General features: G+C 37.3%; 1 non-coding gene across 1 annotated transcript; it reads left to right on the top strand.

Annotated features, from left to right (window-relative positions):
• The first annotated feature begins 22092 nt into the window (after positions 1 to 22092).
• Positions 22093 to 22199, top strand: LOC145123104 (small nucleolar RNA R71). Its single transcript, XR_013714983.1, has one exon. It is a non-coding gene; the product is annotated as a small nucleolar RNA R71 (small nucleolar RNA).
• The last annotated feature ends 3423 nt before the right edge of the window (positions 22200 to 25622 follow it).

Raw genomic sequence — 25622 nt, 5'->3', positions numbered from 1 at the left:
CCATGCAAACAAAATACATTTTGGAAAATATCTTTACAAAAATGTACTAGATCTAATATACATTGGATAAAATTTTAACCTTTGGGTAATACTATACCATGCATGTTTATGTTCTATTTATGAAAATATATACATATATACTTATTTTCAAAGAAAGCACACAAGTCTCGTTCCCTTATATGCACAAGTTTTTATTAGATCTATTGTATGATGGATAATACCTTTATCCATTGGATAATATTATTACACATTGGATAACCACATACCAACATTTTTTCCAAAAGTCTAGTTTTAAAAGATTAAAACTTTACGTTTACACATTGGATAAAACTATTACCCCTTGGATAATAACATTATACATGGTTAATGCTATTACACATTGGGTAACCAACACACATTTGGAACTATACATTAAACATGGAAAAGCTCTGATTTCATTTACAACTAGAATTACATACTTTCGACGAGTTATGTGAGACATTTCTTCAAACTTTACACTAAGTCCCATGCCTTATAATCGTTAATTCTTAAATGAGCGGGAGAATTGTGTATAGATCTATATGGGATTGACAACCCGCACCTAAGCTGCTAGCTACAGCTAGACCGTCAGGTCTAGGGTGACAATTGTCTTAACATTTCACGACGTCCGAAGAAGCGTCGTGGCGGGCAGCATTATAGTCGATAGCTCGATTATAAGGGCTCACTATAACATCGAATAGTAAATTCTAGTGCAAGATACAGTATAAGTATGGTTATTTACTTATACACAATATTTATAAGTATGGTTATTTACTTATACACAACATTTATAAGTATGTTTATTTACTTATACACAACATTTATAAGTATGGTTATATAATTATATACTACATTTATAAGTATGGTTATTTACTTATACACTCAATTTTTGTCACACCCCCGAATCGGAACGGCGGAAACATCCGGGGGCGGATGACGTCATTGTACAGTATCATAACAGTTGAATATAAATGAAACATAGCAACACAAACATTCATACATAGAGATTTCAAGTATTACATTATTTAAAAAACTTTGTTTGTTCGGAAATTGAATACAAATAACTGAAAAGTAGAAAGCATGAAACAACGACGTCGGCCCTCAAAATGGTTCGAATACCTGTTTACTGATTTCCTGAGAATACAAGTGATTTTGAAAAGTGTCAACAATTAAGTTGGTGAGTTCATAAGCATTTTGTATGAAAAGGGTTTGTAACTGTTTCACGTAAAATGATTTTGTATACTTTCAGAAAATCCGATATTTTCTTTAAAAAAAACGAGTTGTAAGTCTTATACTCAAGACTAAAAATGAATGTATTTTCTTTGTATCTTTTCCTTGTAAAATGATAATGTATGTTTCCAGAAAATCCAAAATTTTCATATATAGGAACTGTAGTCGTAAACCCTAAGACCAGAAATGTAAGTAATGTTGTACTGAAAAATAGTATATAGTTTTATCTTTTTATAAAACTGGTGAAGTGTAAGCTTCTCATAACTGAGTAGTATTGTTAATCCCTATGTGAGTTATTATAACCATGCTTGATATGACTGATATGCCTGAACGACGTTCTTCGGGCGTCAGAATTGGTAGACATTCGTCACCCTAGACTTGTCGGTCTAACTATAGCGAACATCTGAGGTGTGGGGTTGTCAATCCAGTATAGATCTATACACAACGGTCTCGCTCTCCCTCCAGGAGACTCTGGTTATAATGCAGGACTTAAGGTGTACGCTAGGTAGGTACGGAGAAGAGAGTGTCTCACAAGAGCATCAACAGATTTACGTGAACTATGACTCCTTTTTCTTGTAAAACGTAATAATTATACTTTTGAATAATTATATGGTTCTTCTGAAATGATAGTGTAGTATTTGTGACCCATAAACTATACCAATTATAGTTTATTATGAATGTTTTGTCAAGACCATTTATATAATCAAATATATAAACACATGTAAGTTATCATGTCTAGATGTTTTAAAAGATTATAACATATAAACTTACATCTAAACACATGTATAAAACATTTAGTATGATAACGACAAATTTTTAGTTTTTGACTTTTCTGTCAATGTTTTTAGAAAAATTATAGAAAAATCATCGTAAGTCGAAATTTGGATCCGTAAACTCTCAGATCTTAGAAAATGAGTCTACATTGTCCATAATATTTTCCCTGGCCTGAAGTGGTTCCTAACCAAAGTGAAAATGTTCTTTTTTACAGATTGGTCTGAAAATGTTCTGAAATGATAGACTGTTTTGTAAAAATCACCATAAGTTGTAGAAACATCGTATGAATGCGTGAGAGTAGTCCTTAAAAAGGTATAGACCTAAACTATTTTCATATTGAACAGTTTTGAAATATACGAAGTTTAAGTAGGGCAAAACAGTCGGTGAACAGACCAAAACTTTTCTGTAATAGGCTGATTTTTAAGCTTAGATATGTTTTAGTGACATAACTTGTATTTTTAGTTTGAAAAACCTTTAGATCATCCAAATAGGATTTGTTTACTTGTGCCCCCCCCCCCCCCCCCAAAAAAAAAACTTGGATAAAAACAAAAATGAGGGGTATGAACTCACATTGAGTGTGTTTGTGGTTGGTTAAAAGGATGGAGATGAAGATCCTCAAGCTTAGAACACTTGAATATGGTTGAAGAACGCTTGAAGATGGTATTACCCTATGGATAATAACACATATAGATGTGTGTAAATGTAACAAAACTAGTATGAATGTGTGTAAAAACACTAGATCTATGGAGGAAAGCTTACCAAAATTTGAAGAACCAATTTGTGGAGAATTAATCTTGAGAAAAATGGAGTGTTCTTGATAGAATTTGAGGGAATGAAGAAGATGAAGATGGTGAAATGAGAGGGAAGAAGAGGTTGGACGAAGTTTAAGGGGGAGGGGTGTGGCTTGGTTATTTGAGGGGTAATAGCATGTGTTGGATAAAAGGTGGTGAAGTGGATGCATGGTGGTATGAGGAATAATGGCATGTATGGTGTGAAGATATGTTGGATAAAAGAGTGTAAAGTTACTTGGGGTTAATTGTGTGCTTTGCATGGGGATATGATGGATAAAAGGGTGTAAAGTTGGGAGATCAAGTCACAAGGTCAAAATCTCAAGTCTCTCACCCAACCGAGATTCTATAACCGAGGCTAGGGTTTTTGGTCTTATTTGTGTCATCGAGATCTCGGTCCAATGAGGCCGAGAACTAGGTTCTCGGTTCCAACCGAGAACCTTAGGTGCGAGGCTTCGGTCCGAGGGAAGGGAAGTTCTCGGTTGCGAGGCTTCTAGGTTTTAGGGCATCTCGGTCGAGCCTAAACACTTCTAATGTATATTTGAGGCTTTGACCTCCTTGATTCAACTTAAAATATTCTTTATGAAAATTAATATTGATTCTTCAAATGTTTTATTACAACAATGTTGTACTAGGGTTTTTCACATTACACAGAGCTATACTTTTCTTGATCCGAAATTCTCCAGTTGTCACAAATTGTGGATAATAATTGCGTGACAAGTAACACTTTTTATAAGTTTAAAAGTTATGGGAACTTTTATTTTATAAATGCTTTTGGATACATACTACACACATACATTCTTCTTTTATGCTGAAGGCGTACAAGTACAAAACATTTTACAAGGATACAATTTTTACATAAGGAAAAATATCGGATTTTTCTACAACTGAACTCTTATGAACTCACCAACTTTATGTTGACTTTTAAAATGGCATGTAATCTCAGGAAACAATTAAAATCGGATCAGTGGAGCTACTTTTGAAGAGAATACACCAAATATCATTACGAGAACTACTTTATTTGATAACATGCAAACCTTGTAATGTATTTTGATACTAAGTAACATTTGGGTCATGTAATTGATATAATCATATGATATGATGGTTGTTTATGTACTGGTGTTTCAGTGTATACAATTATTGTGATATTGTGATTTTCATTCCACTCCCAAATGTTTCTGTCATCCGGTTTTGGGGTGTGACATGAGAAGGTGAAGGCTTGACTATACACTTCGGCTTGCAAATTTTTATGGTTTCTGCATTTTGATACTCTTATTCTTTAGATGTTCAGCGAGAAAAATCCGATTGATTTGGTTCCCATTCCTTTTCTTGGGAGCATGGTTATCGTGGGTATGGATTGGTTGAGCCCTAATGGGGCGGTGATCAAGTTGTGAGCACCAGTTAGTCCAGATTCGAACGCCAAGTGAGGGAGAGTTAGTGGTTTAGGGAGAGAGAGCTCAGCACGGCCCGATTTATTGTTCAGCAACAATGGCCAGACGTTATCTTCATCAGGGTTGTTCTGGATTCGTCGCCTATGTTATGGTTACCTGTGATAAGGGTAAGACGACCATGGATGATGTGCCGATTGTGCGGAAGTATCCAGAGGATTTGTCTGGGGTGCCTCTGGAGAGGCAGGTGGAGTTTAAGATTAACCTGGTTTCTAGTGTGGCTCTGATAGCCAAGGCACCATATCGGTTAGCTCCTTCAGAGATGCAGGAGTTGTCTACACAGCTAAAAGAGCTGTTAGACAAGGGGTTTATCCGACCGAGCAGTTTTCCATGGGGAGCACCGATCTTGTTCGTGAAAAAGAAGTATGGGTCTCATCGGATGTGTATTGATTATCGGGAGCTGAATAAGCTAACAGTGAAGAACCGTTATCTACTCTCGAGGAGTAGTGATTTGTTTGACCAGTTTCAGGGTGCATCTTGGTTTTTCAAGATTTATCTGCATTCGAGTTACCATCAGATGAGGGTCATAGAGGAGGATGTGCAAAAGATAGCCTTCTGGACTCGATATGGTCATTACAAGTTCATGGTGATGCTCTTCGGGTTCACCAATGCTCCAGCCGCGTTCATGGACCTCATGAACCGCGTATGCAGGCCGATGCAGGATTAGTCTGTGTTTGTATTCATTGATGATATCCTGGTCCATTCCAAGACCTAGGAATAGCACGAGGAGCACCTGAGGGAGGTGTTGGAGACTTTGAGGAGGGAGAGACTTTTTGCGAAGTTCTCCAAGTGTGAGTTCTGGTTACGCGAGGTGCAACTTCTGGGGCACCTTGTCAACCAGAAAGGTATTTTGGTCGATCCCGTCATGGCCTAGGCCGTGATGAGATGGGGAGGTTCTGAGGACTCCATCTGAGACTCAGAGTTTCGTTGGTTTAGCAGGTTATTATCGAATTTTCATCCATGATTTTTTCAAGATAGCGGTTCCTCTGACATGGCTAACGAAGAAGACCGTCACTTTTTGTTGGGGCCTGAGCAGCAGGCAGCTTTTGAGACCCTGAGGTAGAGATTGTGTGAAGCGCCGATTTTGACCCTGCCAGAGGGTGTTAAGGAATTCATGGTTTATTTTAATGCTTCTATCACAGGTTTGGGGGCAGTTTATTGAAGAGAGGGTTCGCATGATCGCTTATGCTTCGAGGAAGCTGAAGCCTCATGAGGCGAATTATCCAAAACATGATTTGGAGCTGGGTGTTATGGTTTTCGCTCTCAATATTTGGAGACATTACCTTTATGGGGCCTGCTATATTATTTACATGGATCACAAGAGCCTGAGGTACCTGATGGATCAGCCGAATCTGAATATGAGGCAACGTCGATAGTTGGATGCGGTGAAGGATTATGATTGTGAGATCCTTTACCATCCGAGGAAGGCCAATCTGGTGGCCGATGCTCTCAGCCACAAGCCAGCCGCTGCTCTAATCAGGGATATTTTTTGAGGATGACTGTGATTACTTTGCTATTGGAGCGGATTCGTGAGGCTCGGATCAAGGCTATGAAGGAAGAGCACCGAAAGAGTGAGCGCATTGTGGTTCAGGTGGCTTCCTTTGATAATGATAGCCGATGGTTGTTGACTCTTCATCGGAGGGTATGGGTTTCGTATTGGGGTGGTGTGCGTCAGATTCTGATGGAGGAGGTGCACAAGTGGAGGTTCTCCATTCATCCCAGGGTAATGAAGATGTATGGAGATCTTCTTCTTGATTATTGGTGGCCCTACATGAAGCGAGATATGGCTTGGTATGTGAAGAGGTGCTTGACTTGCAAGAAAGTCAAGGCCAAGCATCAACGACCTCACGGAAAGATGCATCCGTTGGATATTCCTGTTTGGAAATAGGAGGAGATATCATGGATTTCATTACAAAGTTGCCTCAGACTGCGCGCGAAATGGATTCGATTTGGGTCATCGTGGATCGATTGACCAAGAGTGCGTATTTTATCCCGGTTTAGAAGAGTATCTCTGCGGAGAAGTTGAATAAGGTATACATCAGGGAGGTTGTAGCGCAACATGGAGTGCCGGTTTCAGTGGTTTTAGACAGGGATGTATGGTTTACTTCCAAATTTTGGAATAGTTTCCATGACTAGTTGGGTACTCGTCTCCATTTCAGCACGACATTCCATCCACATACTGAAGGGCAGAGCGAGCGGACTATTAAGACCTTGGAGGATATGATTTGAGCGTGTGTTTTGTATTTCGGTAGGAGTTGGGATACGTATCTTCCGTTAGCATAATTTTCATATAACAACAACTATCACACCAACATCAATCGACCTCCTTTTGAGATTCTTTACGGGAGGAAATACAGGACCCTGATTTGCTGGGGTGATGTCAGTCAGCGAGTCATGGGGAGTACCGAGGTGGTACTCAAGACCACTGAGTTGATATAGCAGGTACGGAGTAGACTCCAGATAACTCAGAGTATGTAGAAGAGTAATACCGACAAACGCCGATCAGATCTAGAGTTCTACGTTGGGGACATGGTTTTCCTGAAGGTGTCACCATGGAAAGGTGTCATCCGATTCAGGAAGAAGGGAAAATTGGGCCCCATATATATCGGTCCTCTCAGGGTTTTGGCCCGGGTGGGCCAGGTTGCATATCACTTTCATCTTCCCTAGGAGCTCAGACAGATCCATAGCACGTTCCATGTCACTCAGTTGCGGAAGTGTTTATTGGATGATCACGCAGTGGTTTCATTGGAAGATATTCAGGTGGATGACGGCCTGAATTATATTGAGAGGTCAGTGATGATTCTTGACCGGAAGACAAAAACCTTGAGGAACAAGGTTGTTGAGTTGGTGAAAGTCCAGTGGCAGTACCGCAAGGGTTCAGAATGGATGTTGGAGCCGGATAATGAGATGAGGGAGCACCAACCGGAGTTATTTGGAGTAGCGGACTTCAAGGACGAAGTCTGATTCAAGTGGGGGAGAATTGTAACACTTAATTTTGTTAAGTTTCACTTTTAACCCTTTATTGAAAAACCTTTCATTTTGGTCCTTTAGCTAGTACGCGGGGCGTACTAAGTGGTACGCTTGGCGTACTAGCCCGATGTCTGATCGCGGATATCACCCACGTACGTGGGGCGTACGTGGAGTAAGTATGTTGTACGCAAGGCTGGGGCAAACCTTAATTTTTAGGGTTTATGCCCTATTTAAATTTCTTAAGTCCCATGAGCATAGCCTCTTACCAGCCTCCATATCTTCTAAACCCTAATTTCGCCCCTTAGCCATTGTTTTGGTGCTTTTGAGCTCTTGTGAAGAATTTTGGTGTGTTTTTTTTCATTTTGAAGTGGTAGAAGGAGATTGAAGGCTCATTCCTTGGAGTGGGGCTTAGAGATCTAGAGTTAGCATCATCATTTCGAGCCATTTGAGGTATAAAGTTCTTAGCTTGACAACTCCTTGTGTAGTCTAGTTTGGGTTTGTTTGTGGCTTATTTTGGTCCCTTTTGATTGGTCCTTGTGAGTAAAGGTTGTTTCAGAAGCTCGGCCTTTAGATCTGGACGTTTTAGGGGTCCCTTATGCATTAAAATTTCTCCTTTATGAGTTTTGTGCATCCATGCGAAGTTGATGCCTCATTCTATGGAGGTAAGATGATATATTTGATTTTTGGAGTATTTTAGCGACACAAAGGCTTAAATCCTTCGACTTTATGGGTTAGGACCTTAGTATGAAGATATCTTGTGGATTGGATAGTAAGTTCTGAAGTGATTAAATCATTTGACCATGGAGTTGGATTATGTCGGTTGGTGGGGCGTACTCCTGGGTACGATAAGCGTACTGCTGTGAGTCCATGTCTGTATCGATCGTGTACGCAGGGCGTATGAGCTTGGTACGCCGAGCATACGCTAGTCTGGGCCGAAGAGATTATGGATTTGCATATTTAGGCCATGTTTTGGACTATTAAGATTTGGGCCTGGTTGGGCCATTAGATTTTTTATTTGGGCTTTTGTTCTAGCTTATTCGGCTCGTTGGAGTTAGGCCCATGATGGTTTTTGGGCCCATTTTGGAAGATTGGGCCATGATTGGGCTTTGGGTTTCCATTTAGGATTTGGACCTTTTGAGTAGTTGGGTTGGGCCTTGTCTTTAGGCCAAGTTGGAAAAAGGGTAAAATGGTCTTTTAACCTAGTTATGGGCTAAGCAGCTTAGATTGTTGATTCGGGTCAGGGTCCAATTATTAATTGGATATTGTTTTGTGATGATAGAGCGGGAATTTTCTGGACCAATAGACAGAGATTCATTCGATTGATTCAGCAGCTAGAGGTGAGTTTCCTCACTGTGTTTACCGAGACCCGAGTGATGTGCGGGACCCATTATGTGTTTATTATGTATGGTATATGGTATTTTATGGAATTCACTAAGCTTTGTGCTTACAGTTTTCAATTTATGTTTCAGATACTTTTGGTTCGAAAGGGAAGAGCCTGAGATGATTGTAGTGCACACACCACCTCGTTCCGCGTTTTATGATTACTCTAATGATTCATGATGTATTTGGCACACTTTGTTTCATCTTGGTTTTGTGATGATGTTTGGATTACAGTTTTATTAATTTAAAAACAAAAATTTTTGATATTTATTTTTGGGACGTAACACTTATATAGATGTTTATGTATTTTAAATGTATAAACATATTTTTTATGTATTTATATGTATTTTTAAGTATTTTACATAGTTTTTATGTATTTTTATGTGTTTTTATGTGTTTTTATGTATTACGTATTTATATGTATTTTTATATATTTATGTATTTTTTAAAAGTTTTTTATAAAGATGTTTATGTATTTTATTATATTTTAAATGTATAACCGTATTATTTTTACATATTTATGTATTTTTACTTTAAGTCGTCTTCACCATTTCATATAATTCTCACAACTACTTTGAATACGCCTATATGATTTTCCTACATATTTATATATTTTAAGCTTTTCCTATTAGCTTAAAATATATGTGTATGTAGAAAAACCATCTAAACATACTCGAAGAAACTATGGGTATCAGATGAAATGGTGAAGACGACTAGAAGTAAAAAAATACATAAATACGTAAAAATAATACGGCTATACATTTAAAATACATAAGAATACGTAAGCATCTATATAAAAAACTTTAAAGAATACATAAATATGTAAAACATCCATATAAATATGTAATACATTAAAAACACATAAAAATACAAAAAAAAATATGTAATATACTTAAAAATACATATAAATATATAAGAAATACGTTTATTCATTTAAAATACATAAACATCTATATAAGAAACTTAAAAATACATAAATATGTAAAAATACATATAAATACGTAATACATAAAAAAATAACACATAAAAATACATAAAATTTTTTTGTAAAATACATATAAATACGTAAAAAAACATGTTTATATATTTAAAATACGTAAACATATACATATAAAATCTTAAAAAATATATAAATATGTTAAAATAGATATAAATACATAAAAATACATTTTTACATTATATATAACTTTTGACGAAATCTATAGAAGAGTCTTATTATTTTGGAAAAATTAACGATTTGGTCTCATGACCTGTTGAACAAGTCAAAAAGGGTTAAAGTAAATGAATTAGTCCGTTTCTTGGTTTTTTTATTCAAAAAGTTAAATAGTTGAGACTTTTCTGTTCAAAAAAGAAATTTAAGACTTTATTAAAACATTTCTTAAAATATTGAAAATTTTCTCAAGATTTTTTAAAATAAAATTGTGTTGTTTAAGAAATAGAAATGAAATTTTTTTTTTGTTGTGGGTTGGAATGGATAGTACTGAAATGACGAAAAGATGATATAACATATTAGGTTATTGATTAATGGATATTTGCGTTTTTTTCCAACATCTTTAATTATTTTGGGATCCGACCATAAATGTTGTATATGGGTTCTGATTTTGAAGGGGTATAGGAGACCGAGTTTTTAATCAACACGTAGTGATTACAAATTTTATTTACCAAACAATATTACATCCAAATTTAATTACTAAAACATAGTAATTTTGTTATATACGCCACTTTTTTTCTTAAATAAACAATCTCATATACTTCATTTTAAATAAACAATCTCATATACTTCATTTACCAAATTGCTCTTGGCTTCCTCCGTCTCTTTTCGCTGCTTATCTCTTTCTTTCTCTTCGCAAATCTTTAAACAATCTCATATATTTCATTTAAAATAAACTTTTTCTCTTTAAACTTTTTTTCTTAAATAAACAATCTCATATACTTCATTTTAAATAAACAATCTCATATACTTCATTTACCAAATTGCTCTTGGCTTCCTCCATCTCTTTTCGCTGCTTATCTCTTTCTTCCTCTTCGCAAATCTTTAAACATCAACCACCACCTGTCATATCCGATCAACACCCTTTCCATCCCCTTTTCATCTCTATCGATCACTGCTCTGTTAACTAGCAAGTATCGTTGCTAAGTATCGCCGGTGACAACATAAAAACACTTGTATTTTATTTTGGTGTTATCAAAAACAAACCAACACTTGGGGACAGTTTAAAGTGTCAACTGAAGCGGTGGTTCGGATAATGACGGGGGATTGGGGGATTTTTAGGATTTCTAGTTCAAATGGTACGATCGTTTAGTTATCTCTTCAAGCCAAACAAAAGAAGCTATTTGTTCACTATCTTTTTTCCATCGGTCGTTTAACTGGCGGTTTAGGCTGGAGGGAGTGGTGTAACGCCTCGTTCCTAGTACGCATTTAATTTATTTAAGTATTTACTTTTGAGCTACTCGACGAGTTGGTAGCCCTAACTCGTCGAATAGATGCCAGAAAATACGCGGGGTTTAAAGGGTCTACTCGGCGAGTCCAATCCTGGACTCGACGAGTAGGTCTGTCAGGAGGTGTAACAACCCGTTATTTCAAATTTATGTAATAGTATACATCAATTTGTAGTTCTTTTTAAAATAATAATGAGATATTTTCGTATACTATGTACATTTACATAATCGACCCTCAAAAATGAAATATTAAATAAACTTTTTTGGAATGAATATAGTGGTAGAAATCTAGTCAAGGATTCCAAAAATATAAAGAACGTCCAAATCCGAGTTATAACGAAGAAGTAAGGATCTATCGAAAATCCGCGACAAAACCGACAAAACACTGTTTAACGTAAAAAGTGAATTTTCAATAAAATACTTTTCAGCCTTAACTATCTAAAAGAAAGTTATAGTATACATTAAACCAAGATAGTCCATAAAAAACGTCTAAATCTGACTTCGTATGAAGTAGTTATAATTTTTCTAAATTTCGACACAGTAGTACACAGCCTGAAACTCGAAATTTAGTTTGAACAACTTTTGACCAAAACAACCTAAACGAGAATTGGAAATCTTATCAAAAGAAATCCAACGGTAAAAAGACAGAGGAAAACGGACGTCGGATGAAGAAGTTATGAATTTTTAACGGACTTTTTCACTCCCGACCTGTTAAAAATATAACTTTAATAATAAAGTCAAAATTAGCCGACGGAGTCTAAACAAAAGTTGTAGAGCATGGTCTCACCTACGCGCGGATATAAAGAACGTCAAAAACGGAGCTCGTATGCAAAAGATATGAATTTTTGAAGTTTGAAAAAGAGAAGTAAGCCCTGCGTACAAGGAGTACGCCCAACATACTCAAAGACTTGGCCTCGGATTGCCCACGTCGCCTTATCCCTCACATGTGACACGTGTCGGACACGTCCGAGACTTCGGATATGATCGAAGGGCGTACGCCCCGCGTAAGAGGATGTACGCCCAACGTACTGCTATTTACACTAGTACGCCCAACGTACGAGTAGATTACGCCCAACGTAATGAGACTAGCCTCGACACATGCCTTGTAGCCTCGCCATGTCCGAAAATCGGATAAGACTCATACAAGTACGCCTCGCGTACCAGAAGTACGCCCAACGTACTGGAGTTTTTAGTAGTACGCCCAGCGTACGTAAACTTACACCCAACGTACCAAGGTCAGAAGTCATCCTATAAATAGTATGTGAGGCCTCCGGATTATGTTACAAATTCTCAACCTCTCTCCATCTTTTCCTCACTTTTAAGCCTCTCTAAACTATCCCGAAGCCCTGGTGACATATCTAACACCTGAAACAAGCCCCGAAGCCCCAAAGTTCTCAATCTTTTAGCGGAAACTCTGCCCGAGTGAAGCCGGCTTTTCATAAAAAAACTCTCAGTTACATCAAGAAAACTCATTTCTAAGAACCGAAACACTGCCCGAATCACCACCTATCACATGAGTTCATACCCCTACATTTTTATGATTTTTAACTAATTTAGGGGAAAAATACAAGTGACACACAATAAAATTGTGTTAATATCTTAAAAGATTTTTAATGTTTTAATATATTTCAAATTGTTATAATTATTATTTATATCTGTGTAAATTATATAATATGGATTTAGAAGATTTAGAATATGTAATTTGACCCCATTTCCTGTTCCATGTTTGGTTGTGGGCTTGGTGTAAAGTTATTTAATCAAAGATCTACTTAATCACAATTATATAAATATTACATTTATATAAATATAAAATAATGTTTTTCAAACTATTTGATTAATACATGGGTATAATCAAATAGTATGGTTATAATAAGTCACAATTTGGGTGACAAATGTCTTACATATTACGACGCCTGAAGAACGTTGTGTTCAGGCGATCCTACGTCATATAGGATGGTTATAATAAGTCACAATTTGGCATTGAACAAAATGATTAGTGTATGAATAAGTAACACATCACATAGTTTTATTTAATTAAAACTATAATACAATATTTCACACCCCTAAACCAGAAAGGCGGAAACATTTCGGGGTTGAGGACTTCATGTATAGTATCACAACAATGCATAATAGTAATCAAAGTACAACAACTACCATTGTATTTACAAAGTTATAAGTCTTACAAATGTGATCCAAAACATAATATATATGAACTCAAAAGTATAAGTTTAAAAGACACGAGTTTATAGATCTTCGTCTTCTCAAAAAGTTGTGGTTGTATATGTATCACTGTTTCTCTGAGAATACAAGTAGATTTTGAAAAAGTGTCAACAATTAAGTTGGTAAGTTCATAAGTATGTTTGTAACTGAAATCTATTTTCTTGTTCATTGATAAAGTAAACATTTCTTTCCCAGAAAATCCTATATTTTCAACTATGTTATTATGTAGGAAAAATGTATGATACTTTCTTTATTGTGAGTTTGTAAAAATGTCGCTTAGTTTTCATAAAACCATGAAAGTATGTTTTCTCTGTATTAAAACTATAATACAATATTTTACAAGTATAAACACAAATTACTATTTCAATACAGAGAAAACATACTTTCATGGTTTTATGAAAACTAAGCTACATTTTTCAAACTCACAGTACAGAAAGTATCATACATTGTTCCTACATAATAACATAGCAGAAAATATAGGATTTTCTGAGAAATACATGTTTACTTTATCAATGAACAAGAAAACAGATTTCAGTTACAAACATACTTATGAACTCACCAACTTAATTGTTGACACTTTTTCAAAATCTACTTGTATTCTAAGGGAAACAGTGATACAGGTACATCCTCAACTTTTTGAGAAGATGAAGATCTATAAACTCGTGTCGTTTAAAATTATACTTTTGAGTTCATATATATTATGTTTTGGATCACAGTTGTAAAACTTATAACTTTGTAAATAAAATGGTTGTTTTTGTACTTTGATTACTATTATGCATTGTTGTGATACTATACATGAAGTCCTCCACCCCCGAATGTTTCCGCCTTTCTGGTTTAGGGGTGTGATAAATTGGTATCAGAGCATTGTTTATAGTGAATTCAGTATATCAATTCATAAAAGATATACAAACTATAAATGCTATGGGCCTGAAGCACTCTGACTACAAGTATAGTTTTAAAATTTTAAGTATTTTATAAGTATACTAACATGCATATATACAATAAACAATGCCACGTAAGAATGATACAAAAGTATTTGGATGTTGGATACTGCAGTTAAACCTGGACAGTTATGTAATCATATCTGGGATCAATATAGCCTAATCAACTATATTTATTTGAGATATGACCAACATGTGTTTGGGAGTAATGGTGGTGTTGCAGCAAGTCTAAAAATTACCTAAGTACTAGAAGAACTCTAGAGTAAAACACAAATTTAAAATACTATAGGAGTATTTTTGTAAAACTACATCATTTCTATGCATCTTATCTTTAATTTCTCGTATAGTGATGTGTGTGAAACGAACTAGTTTTAAACCTACTTTTAATTTTAAAATAAACACACAAAGGCAGTGGACCTATCAATTGTGGTAAAGCTAAATAAGTAGGGTATCGAACACAGGGAACGGTAAATTAAAACTAAAACTAATTTTATCTAAAATTTAGTAATAAAAAGGGGTTTTCTCTAGTTTTACAAGACTAGAAACTTACTAACGATCACTTAGACTAAAACTAGAAAAGCAAAGATTTAACTAAATTCAATGACGAAGGGAACTTCTGTTTAGTTCAACTCAATTGATCATATGGTTGATATTATGGTAATAGTGTAATGGATTAATTCTTCTATTGGTTACCGATTCAAGTTATTAGATTCACGTTCGCTGCACTAATCCTTAGAGAACAAACTAACTCAAACAGTGGCCAGTTGTCTAATTTTATTTAATTCACTAGGTTATTTATTCGGGTTAATTTAGACTTGTAATAGTTAACTGATTTGGTCCTTTAGTTAACCTCTTGTTGATATTCATCACACAAGCTCACACATGAATTTACCTATTTTTCTTATTAATTCTAGTTTCATGTTCATTAATCCTAGACATATGATAAAGTGGTCACATAAACATATGAGGTTAACAACTAAGAGATGTTCATGCAGCTTAATTATCTTCCTATTAACAGAAAAATAGTTATCATTCACACATAAGGTTCTTTAACAAGCTAGAATCAACAAAATCACCAATATTAAATTAATCCTACCATAAATCAAACCACAGTATCAATATTGTCTCCCCAAACAGAAGTTTAAAAGTTTTAGCTCATGATTGAGGTAATTAACAGCACAAAAACGAAATCCATAAGTCTAACCATGATGAAAAACAATAGATTAAAGTAAGAATGATGTAAATTTGCCTCAAATCTCCTTCAGAATTGGTTTTAGGGTTGTATCTTCGTTCTCCAGCTCTCCTCTGACTTTAATTCGCAGCTTGCTTCTCCCTAAGGGTTCCAGAATTCTTTGTGTCGATCTGAGAAGTTCATTTTATAGATTCGACCCGACTCGTCGAGTCCATGACCGACTCGCCGAGTCCATCCATTGATTCCCATACACGGTAAGTCACGGAGTCTTTATCTTCTCGAATCTTCGTACCGACTCGCCGAGTAGTCGATCCTACTTGCCGAGTACCTTGCATTTTTGGTGTTTTTCTTCTTTGTTCAACTCCCGAGCTCCCAACCGCTTCACCTGCTTCCTTTTACTCCCGAGCTTCGCTTTTGGACTGAAAACACAATTCAAACACTTTTAAGTATCTTTTGTCCTTGATATGCAATAAATTAGCTAATAAATGATAAAAGTCTATGCTTAATATAAGGCTAAATATGCAAATATCAAAATACCCCACACTTGTCTTTTGCTTGCCCCAAGCAAAACTGAATTTTAGTACATTAGAATCACATAGGACAACTCCAATCGAACCCAGCCATTACGCCAAAACCGCAATGCGTACATTTGTGTCTAAACTTTTCCTAAAAACGCCCCAATATTCCAAATACTTACAATCCTCATAAACCTTCACCCACTTATCCCGAACAATGCTCATTTTATGCATCCCTCCGAATCCATCCACAGAAAACCTCCTATCCTCAAGGTATTTTTGGTTGAGCAACCCAAGCATACATAATCTAGAATTACAAATTATGATACCACATTGGAGCTCTTTGGAATTCTTCACTTCTTTGGCATTTGATCTTTAATTTCTTTGAATTCACCACCTTGTTGTTTGATCTTTGGTATCTTCAACTTTTTGAATCTTCAGAATTTTGATCTTTTGATCTACACTTTGATTGCTCCAAAATTCTTCAAACTTTTCTTGTAATTCTCTCTTTTTTTAACATGTACCTCACTTTTTTTTTTCACTCAAAACCTACATGCTTAAGCAGGGGCGCTCAACTTTAACCTTTATTGGCTAAAGATAATAATTTTTCTGGTTACATTTCTGGTACACGATGCTAAACATATTGCATCCTTCGGGCTAAGCAAGGTCGTGTTTTTGTCCCATGATTTCACTGGAATAAGGAAGCCACAAATGCACTAGAACGTATATATGCTCAACTAAATATTTGGGTCTTCATGCAATCATCAACATAATTCTAACATGGAATCCTAATTACTTTTACCAAAATTTCTAAGTTAAGTCCTAAGCAACATTTTTAATATGTAAAAATTTAAAAATTAACCTAAATTAGGACATTAGGATTCTACATTTACTAAGATGACATCAACCCCCTACCCCACACTTAATTTATGCAATGTCCTCATTGCATGTATGCATGAAAAATAAAAACAAAAAATATAGAGGGAATTGGAACAAACTCCCCTGGGGTAGCAGTCGCTAGGCTGATCATCTTCTATTAAGCTCCTACTTCAATCGACTTTAGACATGGGAACAGCTCATCCATGTCTTGGGCATCAAATCGCATGTGGGTAGCTCCAAATATGCAGGAAAAAGACTGTAGAATCTTCAGGAATTGATTGCAAAGAATAAGTGGTCAAGTAGTGTAGCTAACAGCATCAAATCAGCAGCCCTTGTGATAGATAAATGAGTGACTCGTCGAGTCATACAAACGACTCGTCGAGTAGTAGCGCGAAATTGTTGAAATCGTGAAAATGTACTGCGACTCGTCGAGTCTGTTAACTGCACTCGGCGAGTCATCGCTGGTTGAAAAATAAAGAAATTATGTCTTGAATCCAGCTTGTGATGGACTTCAAAAACTTCCATTGCTTCAGTAATTATTCACTCCTAAACCCCTTAGGACCGGACTCGACACTTAAACTCAATACGTCGACCTTTCTTGACTCGTTTCCATGTTTTTCTCACATACTCTAGACTCCTTATGCAAGCATTTCCTAAACCAAATTCTGAAATAAACCAAGTCAAATCAACATCAAACACATAAACTTAAGTCCTAATTAAGAATTTAAAACACACCAAACAAAACAAATAAAAACTGTTCAACAAAACATAAAAAAAACTAATCATCATCTTCTCCCTCATCATGGCCATGCACAGCCCCGCTTCCACCAACTTCACTCCGCCTTGCGTTAATGACCTCTTCCCAAGATGGAATGTAGGGGAAATTACCCCCATCAATGTGTGGAATATGAAAATGGTCAAAAAGCCGCACATGGGATTCATTGCTGAAATTTATACCCCTCGCCATTTGGTCTTGTAACCGCCTCATCTCGACATTGTACCAATCCATTGGTACTTCATCATTATCCACCGGAATCACCGGCGGTTCCTCTTCCGCTTCCCGTGCACGTCGCGATCTAATCCTCCTTTCCGGTGCCTCGGGCCCGATCACCGGATCATCATCGGGAATAGCATAATGATCTCCTCCATAGTCTTCAATAATGCGTGCCCTGCGAAAAAGAATGGGGTTAAAGGGAGATGTCGGGATCTCCGTCAGCAAGTTCCAAGCACCACTAGTCATTAACCCATAAGAGTGGGCTAAACGTGTCACGAACATGCAACCATTAATCTTTGAAGTTTTGCGGTCTTTGACCGCTCCCTCCGCCAAGTATGAAGCGATGCACCATGGTATGTTGCAAAAAGTGTTGGGTGTAATGATGCTCCAAAGAAAGAAAACATCAAGGTTAGAAACCTTGTCATCATCTTTCCTTTGGTTAATGGTGTTCGAAATAAGACGGTGAATAAGGCGGTGTGTAGGTGATCGTATGCTCCCTTCTTGAGCCGACTTCGGAATGTAAACTTTATTAGCAATGATGTTCCACCAACTTGAACTTGTGATCCCATCCGGAAATGCTCTATGGCAATGCTCCAAGAAGGTACGAAATGCACCCGTGTTGACCACTTGTTGGTCATATATCCCCAATCTCCAAGCTAGTTCGACCATAGAACAATGACGAACCTCGCCTCCAAGACAAAAAGTAATACTTCCGGGGTTATAATAATCATCCACCCCCAGGAAATGTATGGTGGAAAAGAACTCCAAGCACATCTCTCAATAAATCGGCTTTGAATACGGAAGACCCGACTCCATCCATCACATGTAATGGACACTCCATTGTGCACAAAGGTCTTGATGATATAAGGAGCCAACTCTTCTTCATAACGGACTCTCCCCAACCATTCCCAATCAATTGTATTGGGAGCACAAATTTCTTTTTTCTGGAGTTCCGCAAGCTTCTTCTTCCATCTAGTCGTTGTTGAATTTGAGTTAATTTGTGGAAAATGCAACCAAGGAAAATCTCCTTGACTTCCTCGAGAGCTTTGTCCCCGTGAAAACATGGTCCCTGCAAAACAAAGAACAAACAACCCAGAAGATACAGAAAAACATTAAAACAGAATCCATCTGGGTCCCCGACTGGACTCGTCGAGTCCATGACCGACTCGGCGAGTCCGATGAACTGCGCGAGTCAGTCGACGGGTTGTGTGAAATTTAACCATAAAAACCCAAAATTTGTCCAAGGGTTTGTCCAGGGATGTTCCTAAGATGTATTAGAGCAAAAACATCCATCCAAAACACCACAATCAATTCTAAATCAAAACCCTAAAAATTCACTAAACTTCAAAAACGGGTGTTCTATGAAATCAACTCTTCTAATCATCTAAAAATCATGACTTTAACAGAAATAAAGAAGAAATTTTGTACCTTACTTGATGAAAGTTGAAGAAAATTGAAGAAAGTTGGAAGAAGAAGAATGAAAGCTTGAGAGAGAGTAGAGTAGGCGCACGGCGAGTATGAAGGAGTATGATCTCATTAGGGTAAAAACCCTAATTTTACCAGATGTGAAAATATTATTATTATTTTTTCAGTAATTAAAATCGACTCGTCGAGTCGGGGTCAGACTCGGCGAGTCAGGTCGCGAATTGAAACTCATCCGGTTTTTGAATAGACTCGTCGAGTCAGGGTCAGACTCGCCGAGTCACTTGCAAATATTTCAAAAATTATATCATTTTGTCATGTATTCATAAAAAGTGTTCAATCCACCCCACACTCGGACCATGTGTACTCTCAAGCAGTCATGTTTGATGATTTAGAAGATGAAAACAGAAAAAGAAAATCCTAAAAACGAAAATCAAACAAAAACTAAAACGGAAATGATAAAGAAAGCAAACTCTCATAACGGGTTGCCTCCCGCCAAGCGCTTCTTTTTAAGGAGTCGTTAGCTGGACTCCTTCCCGCTCTACGTTTCTTCATTTTCCTGCATCGGGAATACACGCTTAATCTTTTGTGGTTTATACTTCGTCTTGTAAGCGTGTATCTTCTTCTTGTATGACCGTCGCAATTCTTCTCTCTTTTTCCTTGTGGCATCTTCTTCAATTGCATGCATTTTCCTTTTCTTCACCTTCTTCTTCTTCACCCCATTCTCTTGAACCCTCTCTTGTACTTCTCCTTCTTTAAACTTAATTACTTCATAATTGGTAAGAACTCGGGCTCGAGGTTTGGTTATACGTGACTCAATGAATGGGTTATCAGCATCATCTTTCCTAACCCTTGCATTTTCCTTTTCTCTAAAGCTTGCCTTCTCTTCAAGTCGAATGTCTTCACCTTCTTGCATCATTGTATCGAGGTAAGCCACTTGAAAGTTTTGGAAGTCACCATACGCTTTAACAATTCCGCCTTCTACTGCTCGATCTTCCAAAGAATTAGGAAATCTTCATGCCCAAATCAGGCAAGGGACTGGTAACAAGCAGATCAAGATAATCCAAGTTGCTGAGATTTTCGATTGGACTCGTCGAGTCTGTCGACTCGACTCGGCGAGTCGGAGCGAATTCCTCACATTCCATTGTGTTTTCTGAATCAGTTCCTTTCAACATCTTCTCTATCTCCTCTAAGTCTTTTTCAACATCACTATTTCCTCCAGAAGATAGTAGAAATTTACTTGGATCTTCTTCTTGTAGGAGTGCAAGTTCTTTTTGTAATATTTCATCATCCAAATCAATGGAGGAAACTTCTTCTTTTCTTGTGTCTTCTTGCTTAATCTCCAGTATAGCTTTAAATACTACTGACTCATCTCCTACCCTCAATGTTAGTGTGGACTCGCATACATCTATCAATGCGCATGCGGTATTCAAAAATGGTCTCCCCAAAATAATTGGAATTTTGGGGTCTTCTTCCATGTCAAGCACTACAAAGTCCACGGGGAATACAAATTTATCCACTTTTATGAGAATATCTTCACACACACCTCTTGGACGAATGATTGTCTTATCCGCCAAATGGATCTTCATATTAATAGACCTTGGCTCCGGTAAATTCAGCTTCTTGAAGAAAGAAAAAGGCATTAAGTTAATACATGCACCCGAATCGGTCAACGCTTGAGTAGTAAGTATATTTCCAAATTGGCAAGGAATCGAGATGCTTCCCGAATCGCCCTTCTTTTCTGGTAATTCATTCAATACCAATTCCACAACTTCAGCCATATCTTTCCTAGCAACAAAGAGACCCTTAATCAAGTTTAAATATTTGGGTGTTTGAAGCATCGTTTCAACAAATGGGATGTTGACTTGAAGGGCTTTAACATGTTCCATGAAAGCTCTATACGCTTTAACCTTTTCATCAGGTATGGCTCGAATTGGAAATGGCAAAGGAGGCCTGTAAGGCTTTAAGGATACAGCAGATTTGTCATCTGGGCATGGACTCGTCGAGTCTATTAGAGGGACTCGGCGAGTCGGGTCGGGTTTAGCTGAACTCGACTCTTCTGTCTTTTCTGCTTGCACCTTAGTTGAAATCTTCTGTGCAGGGGTCAGAGGAGTGAAAATTTCCCCATAACTAGATGTTATAGCATTCACATTCTCCATCCTCAGATTATTCTCGGTTTTACTCCGAAGTTCACTCGGTCTCCTCTCGTTCACTTGATGTGCAAGTTGTCCAAGTTGTTTCTCAATGTTGAGAATGGATGCTTGCTGATTCCTAAGCATAGTCCTAGTCTCTTGTATTGCAGCATCATGATCATTGTGTCTTTTCTCGGATGCGGCTATAAATCTTGTGAACATTTCTTCTAAATCGTCTCTTTTTTCCACAACCGGTTCTTCCTTTTGATAGAAACCCCTCTCTTTCTGCTTGTATTTCTCTTCCTTTGCCTTCTTGTATTCTTCATACGGGAGTCATTCCTTCTTGGGTTTCCGCCAAGTTTCATCGTATCTGTCACCACTTGAATAGAAAACTTGCGCCTTTTTGTTTCCATTCTCATCCAAGTCATAATCTTTAGTTAGGTGAGGTCCCCTACAATTTTCATATCCCACCCGGATAGCATGGATTGTTTGATCCATCTTCGTCATTCTTCTATCTAAACTGTCTAGTTTAGCCATCATTGCCGCCATGCTATCGTTGACCGTGTTCACTACCCCCTACTTACTTCATTTCATGGGTTGTGGTATTCTCTAGAATGTTTAGAGAATTCTTCAATCAATTCTTTGATCACCGGGGGTGGCTTCTTTGTGAGCGGGCCTTGCGAATCAAGTAATTGCCTTGTTGTGACATTGACTCCATCATAGAAGATGGAAACTTCTTGTTGGCTGTTAAGGTCATGGTGTGGGCAATTCCTTAGTAAGCTTTTGTACCTCTCCCACGCCTCATAAAGGGACTCTCCGGGTTGTTGTTCAAAGTTAGAAATAGCCTTCTTCAACTTGGCTATTTTAGAAGGTGGGCAAAAGTGGTCAATAAATTCTTCTTTCATCTTCGCCCATGTGGTGATGGACCCGGGAGGGAGTGACTTGAGCCAATCTTTCGCAGCACCCTTGAATGTGACTGGAAGCATACGAAGTAGCTGGGTCTCGCGTGGCACATTTGGAACATTAAAGTAGTCAGCCACATCGTTGACTTCATCCAAGTGTTTATAGGCGTCTTCATGATCTTTTCCATGGAAGGGAATCTCCTTTAATTGAGCGAGTATGTGGCCCTTCAATTCGAAAGTAGCAGTAGCGGGAATTGCGGGTTGCACAAGTCCCGGGCCGGTATCGTCACGCATCTTCTTCTTCCATTCCCCCATGGGGACTTCATCGATGTTCTCCATGGGAATAGCTAATTCGTCGTCAAAGTCGGATTCGTGCCCAAAAGTGGGGTCTTCTTCTCCTTCGGATTCGTACTCGGTGTCCTCTTTGATCGGATCTTCGATTGCTAACGAGGTGCTAGATGCTCCTGATTTGCTGTTCTTCTTCTTGCTGAAAACGGACTTGAGGTTCTTTAGTGGCGAGTTCTTTGAAGAAACGGATTTTCCTTTGTTCCTCCTTAGTGCGGATTCCGGGTCTTCGAGTGGAAGGACCAAAGGTGTATCAGATCCTCGGGTCATGAAACAACTGCAAACAAAACAAAAACAAAACGCGTAAAAAGAACAAAAATAAAATAAAAACTAAAACTGTCAAACAGCGATGGACTCGTCGAGTCGACTCGAGTGCACTCGGCGAGTTCAAGGCAAAAACAGAAAAATTTTCTAATTAACTTATTAAAACAGATATTTATCTATACCTATACTAACTACTAAATTACCTAAGAATTAACTTTGTGTAAGATAAATCCCACACAAAGGATCGATAAAACTAGAAATTAGTGCTAATTTAGAACCGTTCCCCGGCAACGGCGCCAAAAACTTGATGTGTGTGAAACGAACTAGTTTTAAACCTACTTTTAATTATAAAATAAACACACAAAGGCAGTGGACCTATCAATTGTGGTAAAGCTAAATAAGTAGGGTATCGAACACAGGGAACGGTAAATTAAAACTAAAACTAATTTTATCTAAAATTTAGTAATAAAAAGGGGTTTTCTCTAGTTTTACAAGACTAGAAACTTACTAACGATCACTTAGACTAAAACTAGAAAAGCAAAGATTCAACTAAATTCAATGACGAAGGGAACTTCTGTTTAGTTCAACTCAATTGATCATATGGTTGATATTATGGTAATAGTGCAATGGATTAATTCTTCTATTGGTTACCGATTCAAGTGATTAGATTCACGTTCGCTACACTAATCCTTAGAGAACAAACTAACTCAAACAGTGGCCAGTTGTCTAATTTAATTTAATTCACTAGGTTATTTATTCGGGTTAATTTAGACTTGTAATAGTTAACTAATTTGGTCCTTTAGTTAACCTCTTGTTGATATTCATCACACAAGCTCACACATGAATTTACCTATTTTTCTTATTAATTCTAGTTTCATGTTCATTAATCCTAGACATATGATAAAGTGGTCACATAAACATATGAGGTTAACAACTAAGAGATGTTCATGCAGCTTAATTATCTTCCTATTAACAGAAAAATAGTTATCATTCACACATAAGGTTCTTTAACAAGCTAGAATCAACAAAATCACCAATATTAAATTAATCCTACCATAAATCAAACCATAGTATCAATATTGTCTCCCCAAACAGAAGTTTAAAAGTTTTAGCTCATGATTGAGGTAATTAACAGCACAAAAACGAAATCCATAAGTCTAACCATGATGAAAAACAATAGATTAAAGTAAGAATGATGTAAATTTGCCTCAAATCTCCTTCGGAATTGGTTTTAGGGTTGTATCTTCGTTCTCCAGCTTTCCTCTGACTTTAATTCGCAACTTGCTTCTCCCCAAGGGTTCCAGAATTCTTTGTGTCGATCTGAGAAGTTCTTTTTATAGATTCGACCCGACTCGTCGAGTCCATGACCGACTCGCCGAGTCCATCCCTTGATTCCCGTACACGGTAAGTCACGGAGTCTTTATCTTCTCGAATCTTCGTACCGACTCGCCGAGTAGTCGATCCTACTCGCCGAGTACCTTGCATTTTTGGTGTTTTTCTTCTTTGTTCAACTCCCGAGCTCCCAACCGCTTCACCTGCTTCCTTTTACTCCCGAGCTTCGCTTTTGGACTGAAAACACAATTCAAACACTTTTAAGTATCTTTTGTCCTTGATATGCAATAAATTAGCTAATAAATGATAAAAGTCTATGCTTAATATAAGGCTAAATATGCAAATATCATATAGACTTTATGGCAGGATACCCTCCACTTGGAGATCCCTACTTCCATAACCAAGGGAATATTGGTTGGATAGAAGATGATCCTGAAGAGGATCATGAGGAGGATAGTGAAGAAGAAAATTCAGATGGCACAGACTCAGAACCAGAGGTATATAATCCACCGCAAAGAGTACAACGCCCAATATACAGACAACATTTTCAAGGTCCAACCCCAACATGGGGTGAAGAACTACACAGGTGGAGCCACCAACAAGGACAACGCCCTCCATTTGGAATGGACAGAGATTTCTATGACATCGGTAACGGAGGATCGGCTAACAGGGCCCTCCCTGTTATATTGCACCGTATTTCTCATCAGGTTGATCAATCTCGGATATCGATTAACGGAATCCTAGAAGTCACTGTTACCTCCCAAGAAAACACCGTAAATCTTCATCGTCTAGACGGAGATCACAATGAAACCAGACACCACACAGACATGCTCTATGTAGAAATGATTGCTGCTCAAATTGAAATGAGAGCACTCCAAGAGCGTCAGACTACACTGGAGAGGCGTTTAAAGGAATCAGAATCCCATGTGGCAAAGCCCAGTACTAGGAGCCGTACTCGCCACAAGTAGTGTTTACACTACTTCTATTTTCTATTTTAATGTAAATTAAGATATCGAATGTATATACTATTTTTTACTTGTAACGCCCGCGTTTTTGGGCTACACATTAGTAGATGATGTAATAGTCTAGGTCAACCAATGTAACTCATTTTGAAATAATAAAGATGAATTATTTGAGTATTATGTGAATTATGTGAATTTATGTGCTTTATACTTAATTATAAAAGTATAGTAAATAAAGGATAAAAATAAGTGTCAAAAACTAAAGTGTGAGATAAACCTGATATCTATACGTAAAGTTGTAGTGGTCGAAAAAAGGGTTCCGGGTATATAAAGAACGCCGAAATCCGAGTTATAACGAAGAAGTTATGACATGTCGAAGTTTTACGGCAAAACCGGCACGACACCGGGAAACGTAAATAGTGAATTTAAGATAGAAGACTTTTTAGCCTTAGCAATCTAAACAAAAGTTGTATTA

The sequence above is a fragment of the Lactuca virosa genome, chromosome 6 (assembly GCF_052849685.1).
Source record: "Lactuca virosa cultivar CGN04683 chromosome 6, Lactuca_virosa_CGN04683_v6, whole genome shotgun sequence".
Lineage (NCBI taxonomy): Eukaryota > Viridiplantae > Streptophyta > Magnoliopsida > Asterales > Asteraceae > Lactuca > Lactuca virosa.
The sequence above is the reverse complement of the archived record's forward strand: the minus strand, read 5'-3'. Positions and strand labels throughout refer to the sequence as shown.